Here is a 10,371-nt window from a genome sequence, read left to right as displayed (position 1 = left end):
ATATCACAAACCGAGCTACTCAAAATTAATATTTTACTTTTTCCTATACCAATTACGAAACAATGACTAACTTTTATATTTGTTTTCTAACCTTGATTATATGCTCACAAAGCCACGATTAAATCCACTCAACCAAACACTTTGGTTACTCACTAAAACCGATGCTACATAAATATATTTGCTGCTCCAAAGATTATCCAAATTCAACTTCTATATTTTTTCCTCCGGATTATGATAAATACAATCGTAACTTCGTAAGCTAAAAGATTAATTTAGCTCAATTCCTTGCTTCAATACTAATTCCACCGACAACAAATAAATCTTGTTTCTTATCTTTTTCAACACCTTTTTTAATAAGCACAAACTTCAAGATAATAAAATCTCTCGCAAATAGCAAACGCCAACAGAAGGGACGACCCGTTGACCAAACCAAAAACACAGATAATCAAACTCACCTTCTTTAGATGAGCCTAAGCTCTGATACCAATTGTTGGCCCAGACGGATCAAACAATCGAATCAAACAAACTAACACGAGATATTGGGTGACAACTCACGACTCTTTTCATATAATCAAACGAACTTCACGAACTTATCAAACGTACATGGAGATGAGACTCCCAACTCTCTCTTAACTCTCTCGACTCTCACAAATAAAACTAATAATCTAGACCCTATTTATAGACTTATTAAACTTCTTATCCAAGACAACCCAACTTCCTCTCCAAGACAAACCTTTCCTAAACCTATTATAATTCAAATACCTAAATTAAAACATAATTAAATAAACCCTCAACTTTATTACTAATTCAAGATTAATCCTTCACATATTTCGTAGAAACCGGAGCTGTTTGGCGCGTGCAGACTTTCGTCGCCTGTTTGGATCTAAAGATGCTGACGTCATAATTGTTTGAGCTGGTGTCTCCGATGCCGCCCTTGCTTATGCTCTAGGGAAGGTGAGATTAAATCTTTCACTTTATTATATGTTTTATCGTTTAATCACCAATTTTTATATATTTAGGGGGTGTTTGGGATTTCCTTATTTTGTCTCTTATAACTTTTCATTAAGTTAATAAGTTACAAAAGTGTAACTTATGGAACTTTTCCTCTCACAATATAAACAATCCCAAACACCTTGTTATTTTTCAAAAGGTTTAAGTTGATGAAAATAAACTCCCCTTACTTATTGAAAATCCGGAAGAACAGTTTACACACAAATTGGATTGATTGTTGCATCGATTCGTTTAATTTTGCTATTTGATAGCCGTGATTCAGTGATGATATTATGACAGGAAGGATGTCAAATGGGTTGAATATGTGTTTTATTAATCACTGCTATTAGTCTAAGGATCTGTATTTTAACAATCACTACTAATCTGCTATTAGTCTAACAAGTAGGGATGAGATTTTCTTTTTTCCTAATACCAACACCAAACCGATACATACGGTAAAGTGTTCATTACCCACTTTTCTCAAATTCGGTATTGTCGTTATCAATATCGGTACCGGTCCTTTTTTGGTATTTCTGTATTTTTTTACCAACTGAAACATGCAAAGTTTTTCTTGGGTACCAGGTACTAGTACTCGGAATAAGGTACCGGTAGTCCGGTACACGTACCTTTCTTTCTTGTTTTTCTATAAATTTGATAGGGACATTTTGTATGTTTTGGTTTTAGTATTATGGTTTATTGATTACGAATGCATTTGGTATGATTTTTTGTTTGTTGATTACCCTTGGTTACAAATGAATTTGATACGATTAATGGAGATTAAGAAAAAAACAAAGCCAAAGCGGGCACCGTATTGAAATACGAGTACCGTACCGGTACCGAACCAATACATTTGGTACACAGTTTTGTTCATATTCGGTATCGATATATTTGGCACCTGAACCGGTATGATACCAATCTCATCCATAAGTCTAAGGATCTGTATGTTAACAATCACTGCAATTAGTTTAAGAAAGTGTGTATTAACAACCACTGCTATTAGTCTAAGAAACTATATTTTAATAATCACTGCTATTAGTCTAAAGAATATGTGCTTCAACAATCACTGCTGTTACTCTGAGAATCTGTATTTTAACAGCCACTGTCACTAGGGCTGTCAAAACATGTCAGACACGATGAACTGTGATACTAAACACGAATACAGCACGATAACTAATCGTGTTATTTTTTCCAAACACGAACATGTTTAGTAATAGGTTAACACGTTAAGACATGTTGACGGATCTATCGATGAATCATACATGTGTAATGAAACAAAAAGTTTAAAAAACGAACATAAAAGTCTTAATTAATACATAATCCATAACATATTTGAAACAAAAGACCACAAATCCATAACATACTTGAATCAAAAAATCATAGAAACAAATCATAACATCCATTAAAAATTTAATATTGGGTTCTAACGGGCAGGAGTGAAACGTTGTATGTAAGCTAAGAGCCTAAGACTTTATGTTTAGGACTTTAATAGCATATGCTATTTTTTTTTAATTAAAGATCTAAACAGGTTACTAACAAGTTAACATGTCTTTAACATGTTAGGACACGAATATAAACAAGTCGACTTGTTTAGACACGAAACCTGTTATGCTCAAACCCAAACATGTTAGGTCCCTTGTCGTATCGTGTTAACAGGTTTGTATCAGAAATTGACAGCCCTAACCGTTATTAGTGATAGAATATGTAATTTAACAGTCACTGCTATTGGTCTAAGAATTTGTTTTAACAATCACTGTTATTAGTATAAGAATCTGTATTTTATCAATCACTGCAAATTGTCTAAGAATATGTTTTTTAACTGGTTATAACAATAACAGGAAGGATGTAAAATTCGTGTGATAGAGAGAGATCTAACCGAGCCAGACAGAATTGTAGGTGAATTGCTACAACCAGGTGGCTATCTTAAGCTAATTGAGTTAGGTCTTGAAGGTATACATAAAATGTTCTGCCTACCAATTATTCAAAACCAAGATTACAAAGTAATTACCATATGATCATTAATTCATTATCATTTATTGTGATGCAGACTGTGTGGAGGACATAGATTCTCATAGGGATTTTGGATATGCTCTTTTCAAAGACGGAAAGAGCACCAAATTGTCGTATTCTCTTGAAAAATTTCATCCAAATGTTTCTGGTAGAAGCTTTCACTATGGGCGGTTCATTCAAAAGATGCGAGAAAAAGCCTATGCTCTACCTAAGTTAGTACTAAACATATATTTTCTGTCACAACTATTCTTCAAAAAATGTTCTTTTTCGTTTCATATAAACAATTTGATTTATCTTTTCAGTGTAGAATTGCAGCAAGGCACTGTAATATCTCTCGTTGAAGATGAAGGAACCGTTAGAGGCGTTCAATACAAAACAAAATCCGGTGAAGTTGTACAAACATTTGCACCTCTTACAGTTGTCTGTGATGGTTGTTTCTCTAAGCTGCGCCGTTCTCTCTGCAAACCTCAGCTATCGTGTAAGTTACCATCTTTTTATTGTTTTGTTTCGGTCAAGAGTTGACTTTTAGTCAACCACAGGTCGATGTCCCCTCGTGCTTTGTTGGACTGGTTTTAGGGAACTGTGAGCTTCCATACCCGAACCACGGGCGTGTCGTTTTAGCAAACCCTTCACCGATCCTGTTTTATCCAATCAGTAGCAGTGAAATTCGTTGTTTATTTGATATCCCGGGTCAAAAACTACCTTCTCTCAGTAACGGTGACATGGCAAAATATTTGAAAACTGTTGTGGCGCCTCAGGTTCCATGTGAGCTGCATGATGCTTTTATAGCTGCTGTTGATTCGGGGAATATAAAAACAATGCCAAACAGGAGCATGCCGGCACCTCCTGTTCGGACACCTGGCGTGATTTTATTGGGTGATGCTTTCAACATGCGCCATCCTTTGACAGGTGGTGGGATGACCGTTGCACTCTCGGACGTTGGTGTATTACGGGACCTTCTTAAACCGATGCATGATTTCACCGACACGTATTCGGTTACCAAATGTCTTTTGAATCATTTTACACGTTACGCAAAGTATACAATTTGATTTTGACTTTTCATTTAACATTCACACTAGATTGTATGTAGTTTGATACTTATTTACTTTATGCAGCCAGTGGCTCCTACAATTAATACATTAGCCGGGGCTCTATATAAAGTATTTTGTGCATCACCTGATCAGGCAATGAACGAAATGCGGGAAGCCTGTTTTGATTATTTGAGCCTAGGAGGTGCTTGTTCGTCTGGGCCCATTGGGCTGCTTTCTGGGCTAAACCCGAGCCCGGCTTGGTTAGTCCTTCATTTCTTTGGTGTAGCTGTTTATGGGTTTGGTCGTCTTTTGCTACCTCTACCTACCCCTAAGCGGTTATGGATCGCGGTTAGGTTGATTCTGGTGAGTATTCAAGATTTGGTTCCCATATATTAGTTTTTGCAAGTTTTAAGATCATTTTAGTTTATTTTTACTTAATAAATTAATATTAAAAACCAGGGTGCATTAGGTATAATTTTGCCTATTATTAAAGCTGAAGGAGCGAGGCAAATGTTCTTTCCTGCATATCATAGAGCTATACCGAAGAAGGGTTCACAGTGATACTGGTTGAAATTTCAACAATTATAGCTTACTATATATATACCAAGTTAGTGTTTGAGATGTAAATATTAATCTAATTTTCTTTTTGGGTATATATGTATTTTCTATTAGTAGTTCTAGATGCATATATCATGTAGAGTTTTTACTTTAGTTCAAAATAGAAAACTAGATCATCTTTATGTATTAGGTTGTGTGTTTACAATTTTTTGAATTATAATAGATTTAAGATTGGTTTCTTGTATCATCATGCGGTTGAAGCAGCAAACTATAACTCCGTTACTATTTCCACTGGTTCATCTTCGATATAACTGCACCCTGGAGAGGTTTCTTTCTTTCTAGCAACTTAGCAAGTAATCTAATCACTAATTAAGTTAATGCTTCTTGACATACATAGATCAGTCTTTTCTGCATGTAAATGTAAAAGTATATGAGTAGGATCTCACCATCTTTTCGATTTCTCGTATTGTAATTATAAAGTTACAAAGTTCAATGCAATAACAGCTCCCTTCTCATAAAATCTTCCTATTGATAAGTTTTTCCCTAGTGTTACTCTATGCTTACAAAGTTCAATTACTCATTTAAGCGCCTCCCGGCTAACTTCTCCTATCTATCAAAGGTACCTTCTTTCGACATATCAATACACACGATCCTACAACCCACACCGCCACACGTATAACCTTGTAAGCAAAGGAGAAAGGAGTTAGCCTAACAACCACTCAACTTTTCAAGATTGTTATCACTTGATTACTAGTGATTCTATCATATTAATAAACTTACTGACCAGTTATTTAACACACCAAACTTATTTTTTAAAGATGAAGTGAGAACCGAATGACTAAGATGGATAACGTGGTTTAGCCATAGATCAACTACATGTGTACCACTGACGGCATAGTCAACCCTGGACCTGACTTACTTGTGATATGCAAGGATTGATCATTACCCAATTAGTGAAAGATGTAAGTGTGATCAAAACCTTTGTTATTGAGACATTAAAGGGTTATCACTACCCGATTAGTGAGACAATAAAAGAGGCAATCACTACCTTCTAAATGAGACGCTGTATTGGTGATTTTTCTAAAGTTGAACATAAAAGAGCCTGCTCAGTTATCTCTATAATGAAAGGGATTGACGTGAATGTGGATCACTACCCCGCTTTGTGAGACATTGTAGCAGTGATCTCTACCGACTTAGAGAGAAGATTTTAGTATAAAGAAACTCTCGGTTTAAGATAGAGAAGTGGACGTACCATGGATTTGTTAGTGTATCTTTTTACATACTTGCAAATCATATATATTCTTTCAAGAATTAGATGAAAGTTGTTAAAAACGAAAAATAAATAAATAAATAAATAAACAGGTAAACTATTCACACCCTCTCTAGACTCTTGCAAACAAGTATTTAACTAGGTGATGGTTGGCCGATCAACTCAATTAAATTAACCGAATATACTAGTATATCATATACTGGAATAGATGTATGTTGAATTTGTTGAAAACTTGAAATTTTGATAAGTATATATATATTAGAACTTAGAAGTGTCGTTGAGTATTAATATTCCAGGTCGATTATTGAGGTGAATTTAAAAGAATGTTTCAAGTAATGTGCATTTAACCAGGTAAATCTTAACCACGTGAAAATATAAACATGTATATTTGATGAGTATATGACATGGTTTTACAAGAGGGGTAGATATAATACTATGATTAACTAAACGTGAAGTACCGGGTCAGCCTATTTTGGCAACACCACCACACATTCACAGAGCCGGCCCAACAGTGTTGTTGGGTGAAGCTAGGGCTTGAGGCCCTCGAAAAAATAAGGCCTCTGTTTAAAACGTTTTAACTATATGTACATATATATAGACAAACATATTAAAACCTTATAAGTGAAAAAATAACCATTGCTATATGTTGTCCCAGTGGTTAAAATACAAGACGTTAGTCAGCCTAAGTAGGGATGGCAAAAAAAACCAAACCCGATGGGGAAAACCGAAACCCGCCCCGAACGGGGCGGGTTCGGGGACACTTAATCGGGGACGGGTCCGGGTTCGGGGTTTCCCCGTTTAAGTTAATCGGGTTCGGGGCGGGTATGGTATAGCCTGTACCCGCCCCGTATACCCGCCCCGTATACCTGTTTAATTAAATATAATTTTTATATTTATATATAATATATTATTTATTATTTATTTTCCCAATAAGGCTGCCTAACCCATTTTCCCGTATACCCGTTTAAAGCCAGTTTCCTACTTTCCCATTTGGCCATTTACCCTAACCCTAGAACAACCTCCCGCCCGCACGCCGCCGCGCATCTCTGATCTCACAGCCCGACTCGCCATTCTGCAGTCGCCGTTCCCCATTCTGCAGTCGCCGGACTCGCCATTCTGCAGTGAGTAGGCACAGCCCGTTCCCCATTCTGCAGTCGCCGCCGCGCATCTCGCCGGACTCGCCTGACTCGCCACCGCCGCGCATCTCCACAGCCCAGTGAGTAGTGGTTTCAAAATCTATTTTGATATATTTAGTTTCTGTTTTTGATAGATTCAAACTTTGTTTGATAGATTTAGTTTGATAGATTCAATCTATTTTTGATAGATTTAGTTTTGATAGATTCAAACTTTGTTTGATAGATTTAGTTAACAAGATTCTTGAACTGAATACATATATAGTTATTTGTTAACTGAGGTCAACACTCACTAACTCATTGTTCATTCTATTAGATCATTGACGGTTGTAAGTTATGCTTTGTGTATTGTATTAAGTGCATTGACTGTTGTGAAGCATGCTTGTGTATTGTATTAAGTGCATTGACTGTTGTGAAGCATGCTTGTGTATAAGTGTATTGTATTAAGTGCATTGACTGTTGTGAAGCATGCTTTGTGTTTTGATTGCGATGCTAAGAACATTTTCATTTTCATAATTATTCGTAGGATTTATGGAAGGACACACACAACAACCACAAACATCTCCGGGTGATAACTCACAAGCCGATAACAATAACTGTATGAACCAATCTTCACCAAATACAAGCAATGAAGGTCCATCACACACAACCACAGGAGAGCAAACCCAAACCCCAACCCAAAATGATGATAGCAACATGGGTTCTAGGAAGCGAAAACTTACGTCAATTGTATGGAACCACTTCGAGAAGATGACGATCAATGGTGAAGACAAGGCGGAGTGCCACTATTGCAAGAGAAAATTAGGAGCTAAGAGTGAGAATGGAACACGCCACTTACTTGATCATTATAACAAATTTTGTCCAAAACGAAACCAAAACGAAACCAAAGAGATATGAGAGTGACAAGTGTTTGAATGGTTGAATGGGTGCGGTATGGACGTGTAAGAAGGATCAATCATGAAGTTAATTTCCGTTGTGATGGGAGAAATAAACATTTTTATGTATTAATAATGTCTTTTGTATGTGTAATGTGTTTGGATATTGAACTTTTTGTGTATTAATATTGTATTGTAATTTTGTATCATTTTCTTACAATCGGGTTTTAAACGGTGAACCCGACGGTTAAATGGGGATCCCCACGGGGAATTTAGCCCGTTTAAAAACCATTTATGCTAGACGGGTTCCCCGAATACCCGCGGTTTTCCCCGAATCCCCGATGGGGATTCCCCGTTTAGTCCCCGCGGGTTTTTAGACGGTTTTGGTAATGGGTTTTATAAACCGGGGCGGGTATGGGATTGGCATTCCCTGCCCCGAAACCGCCCCGTTGCCATCCCTAAGCCTAAGGCTTTCCATTCACATTCTATTCTAAATAACCACCCAGGTTCGAGCTTCTTAGGTTGCAATTTTTTTAGTTGTTTTTATTCACTTTGTTAATTTGTGAATTGTTCCCTAGGTATATAACTAATTTCCACTATCGTTAAGAAAAGAAATGGAAGTTGGGTGGTATAAATATTCATGTATTATATAAACCAAACTTAATTTTAAAAACAAAATTTAAAACTTTGTAATCTAACTATCTATATAATTGTCTACCATAAAATCCTATTTGTCTCGCTCCACACCCCCACTAAAGTCATTAGATTGCTTGATTGATTTAACCCGTTTATATTACACGGGTCATAACTCCTAAAAAACGAAATCCTAACTTTCTCTCTGCCTCACGGGTTCTCTCTCACAGAACCTAAAATCTTCCGACCTCTCTCTATGCTGATGATGAACAGAAGGTTTTACGATGACGACTCCGGTCACATCATTCACAGATACCATCCGCCGCCGCATCCACGTCTCCGACGAGTCTAGGTTATCTTCTTTGTCTTGTCTCTGATATCGGATCAATCAATCGTTTGAATAATGTAGCCCTAGGCTTCAAGTCGAAACAGTGGGATTTCAACAAGTTTTTCAGTTTGTGACATCCGCTAATTAACAGTAAGTCTTTGGCAAACCCTAATTTGTCTTTCGGTTCGGTGTATCTGTATTTTTTATTTTAGATCTTATATTTGTACTCACTAACATCACCACCATTCTTTCATATTCAAGATTATTTTGATTATTAGGGTTATTTATGACATGTAAGTTGCTTAATTAGGGCTTAGATAGTACCATGCAGTGTTGAAATTGATTTGATTGGGATTACTTGAACCATATCATGCCTATGCTTCTTTTAATGTCTCCACTACATCATCTATTTGGCTACAAATTTTTTTACTTTATCAAACAGCCATTAAGTATGTTTATGAGTATGCTAAATGATTAAGTGTGGGTTAACTTAATTAATATGGTTTACTAGATTACATAGTTGTGTCACTGTGTGTGGGTTATGTATGGGCCGCGTGGCGAATGTGTTGCCTATGAGTCCTATCTGTTTGGTGAAACTGTTTCATTTGGCACACTCAGGATTATATATAGGTGAGTAAATGCTGTAGATATTACATGGATGTGTATACACACATATGTACATTCATATTCACACATGGTGAATTGAGTAAGAATAAGCAACTATTACCGAGTCTAAATAAGTATGATAGCATCACATGGAATTGCATAATAGGTTTGTTTAGATGGGTCTGGCTTGGTAACTGTGTTCAAGTTCAGTGGTTTCGGGTCAGTTCTGGTATTCGATTACCGTTACAAACAACACCGAGTTAAGTTAAAAAAAAGGGAAAATTAAGATAAATAATAAAAAACACTGAGTTATGATAGCATAACATGGAATTGTATAATAGGTTTGTTTAGATGGGCCATGCTCTTCCGGGTCGGTTTCAATAATCGACTTCGCTTAAAAACGACCACGGGTTAAATAAAAGGAAAAAAGAAATATATTATCATAGAAGTTGTGGTTTATCTACGATTCAATCCAAATTTGGATATATATACTTTCATAGTCTTGCTAAACATGTTCAAGTTTTTTGGATTGCATCAGAATTGCAACAAAGATTAAAAGTCCCGGTGCATATGATTTTGAAAACATTAAATGGAAAAACAATCCCGCTAAAGCATGACCAAACTGCAAGCACCATATAGACGACAACAATGATGTAAATTTCTCTAATTTCCATTCCCATATGATATCCTTTATTGCTATGAAGAGAGGTTATGCAAGCTTCAAATAATGCATATACTGAGATCAGATCTGATGCTAGAATTTTAGGTTTTGTTGCATGTGCAATCATGTCTTTTTGACAAACAAACTTGCCAAAGTTTGGTTATAGAAATCTTGGATTTAGCACATTCATGATGTGCAATAGAGGTGGAATGGCTATTCTATTTGCTGATTATGAGGTAAACAAAATAAAATTAACTTTTAGTAGAAGATCTCAATTAA

General features: G+C 36.2%; 1 pseudogene across 1 annotated transcript; it reads left to right on the top strand.

Annotated features, from left to right (window-relative positions):
* The first annotated feature begins 231 nt into the window (after positions 1-231).
* Positions 232-4,736, top strand: LOC143548869 (squalene epoxidase 3-like; annotated as a pseudogene). Its single transcript, XR_013138026.1, has 8 exons — positions 232-254; positions 837-954; positions 2,826-2,937; positions 3,035-3,209; positions 3,300-3,463; positions 3,532-4,033; positions 4,113-4,391; positions 4,488-4,736. The product of XR_013138026.1 is annotated as a squalene epoxidase 3-like (transcript).
* The last annotated feature ends 5,635 nt before the right edge of the window (positions 4,737-10,371 follow it).

Source organism: Bidens hawaiensis, unplaced genomic scaffold (assembly GCF_021521415.1).
Source record: "Bidens hawaiensis isolate Kalapana, Puna unplaced genomic scaffold, B.hawaiensis_p1.1 tig00015291_1, whole genome shotgun sequence".
In the NCBI taxonomy this organism is placed as follows: Eukaryota; Viridiplantae; Streptophyta; class Magnoliopsida; order Asterales; family Asteraceae; genus Bidens; species Bidens hawaiensis.
Note: the sequence above shows the minus strand (reverse complement) of the source record. Positions and strands in the feature narration are given on the sequence as shown.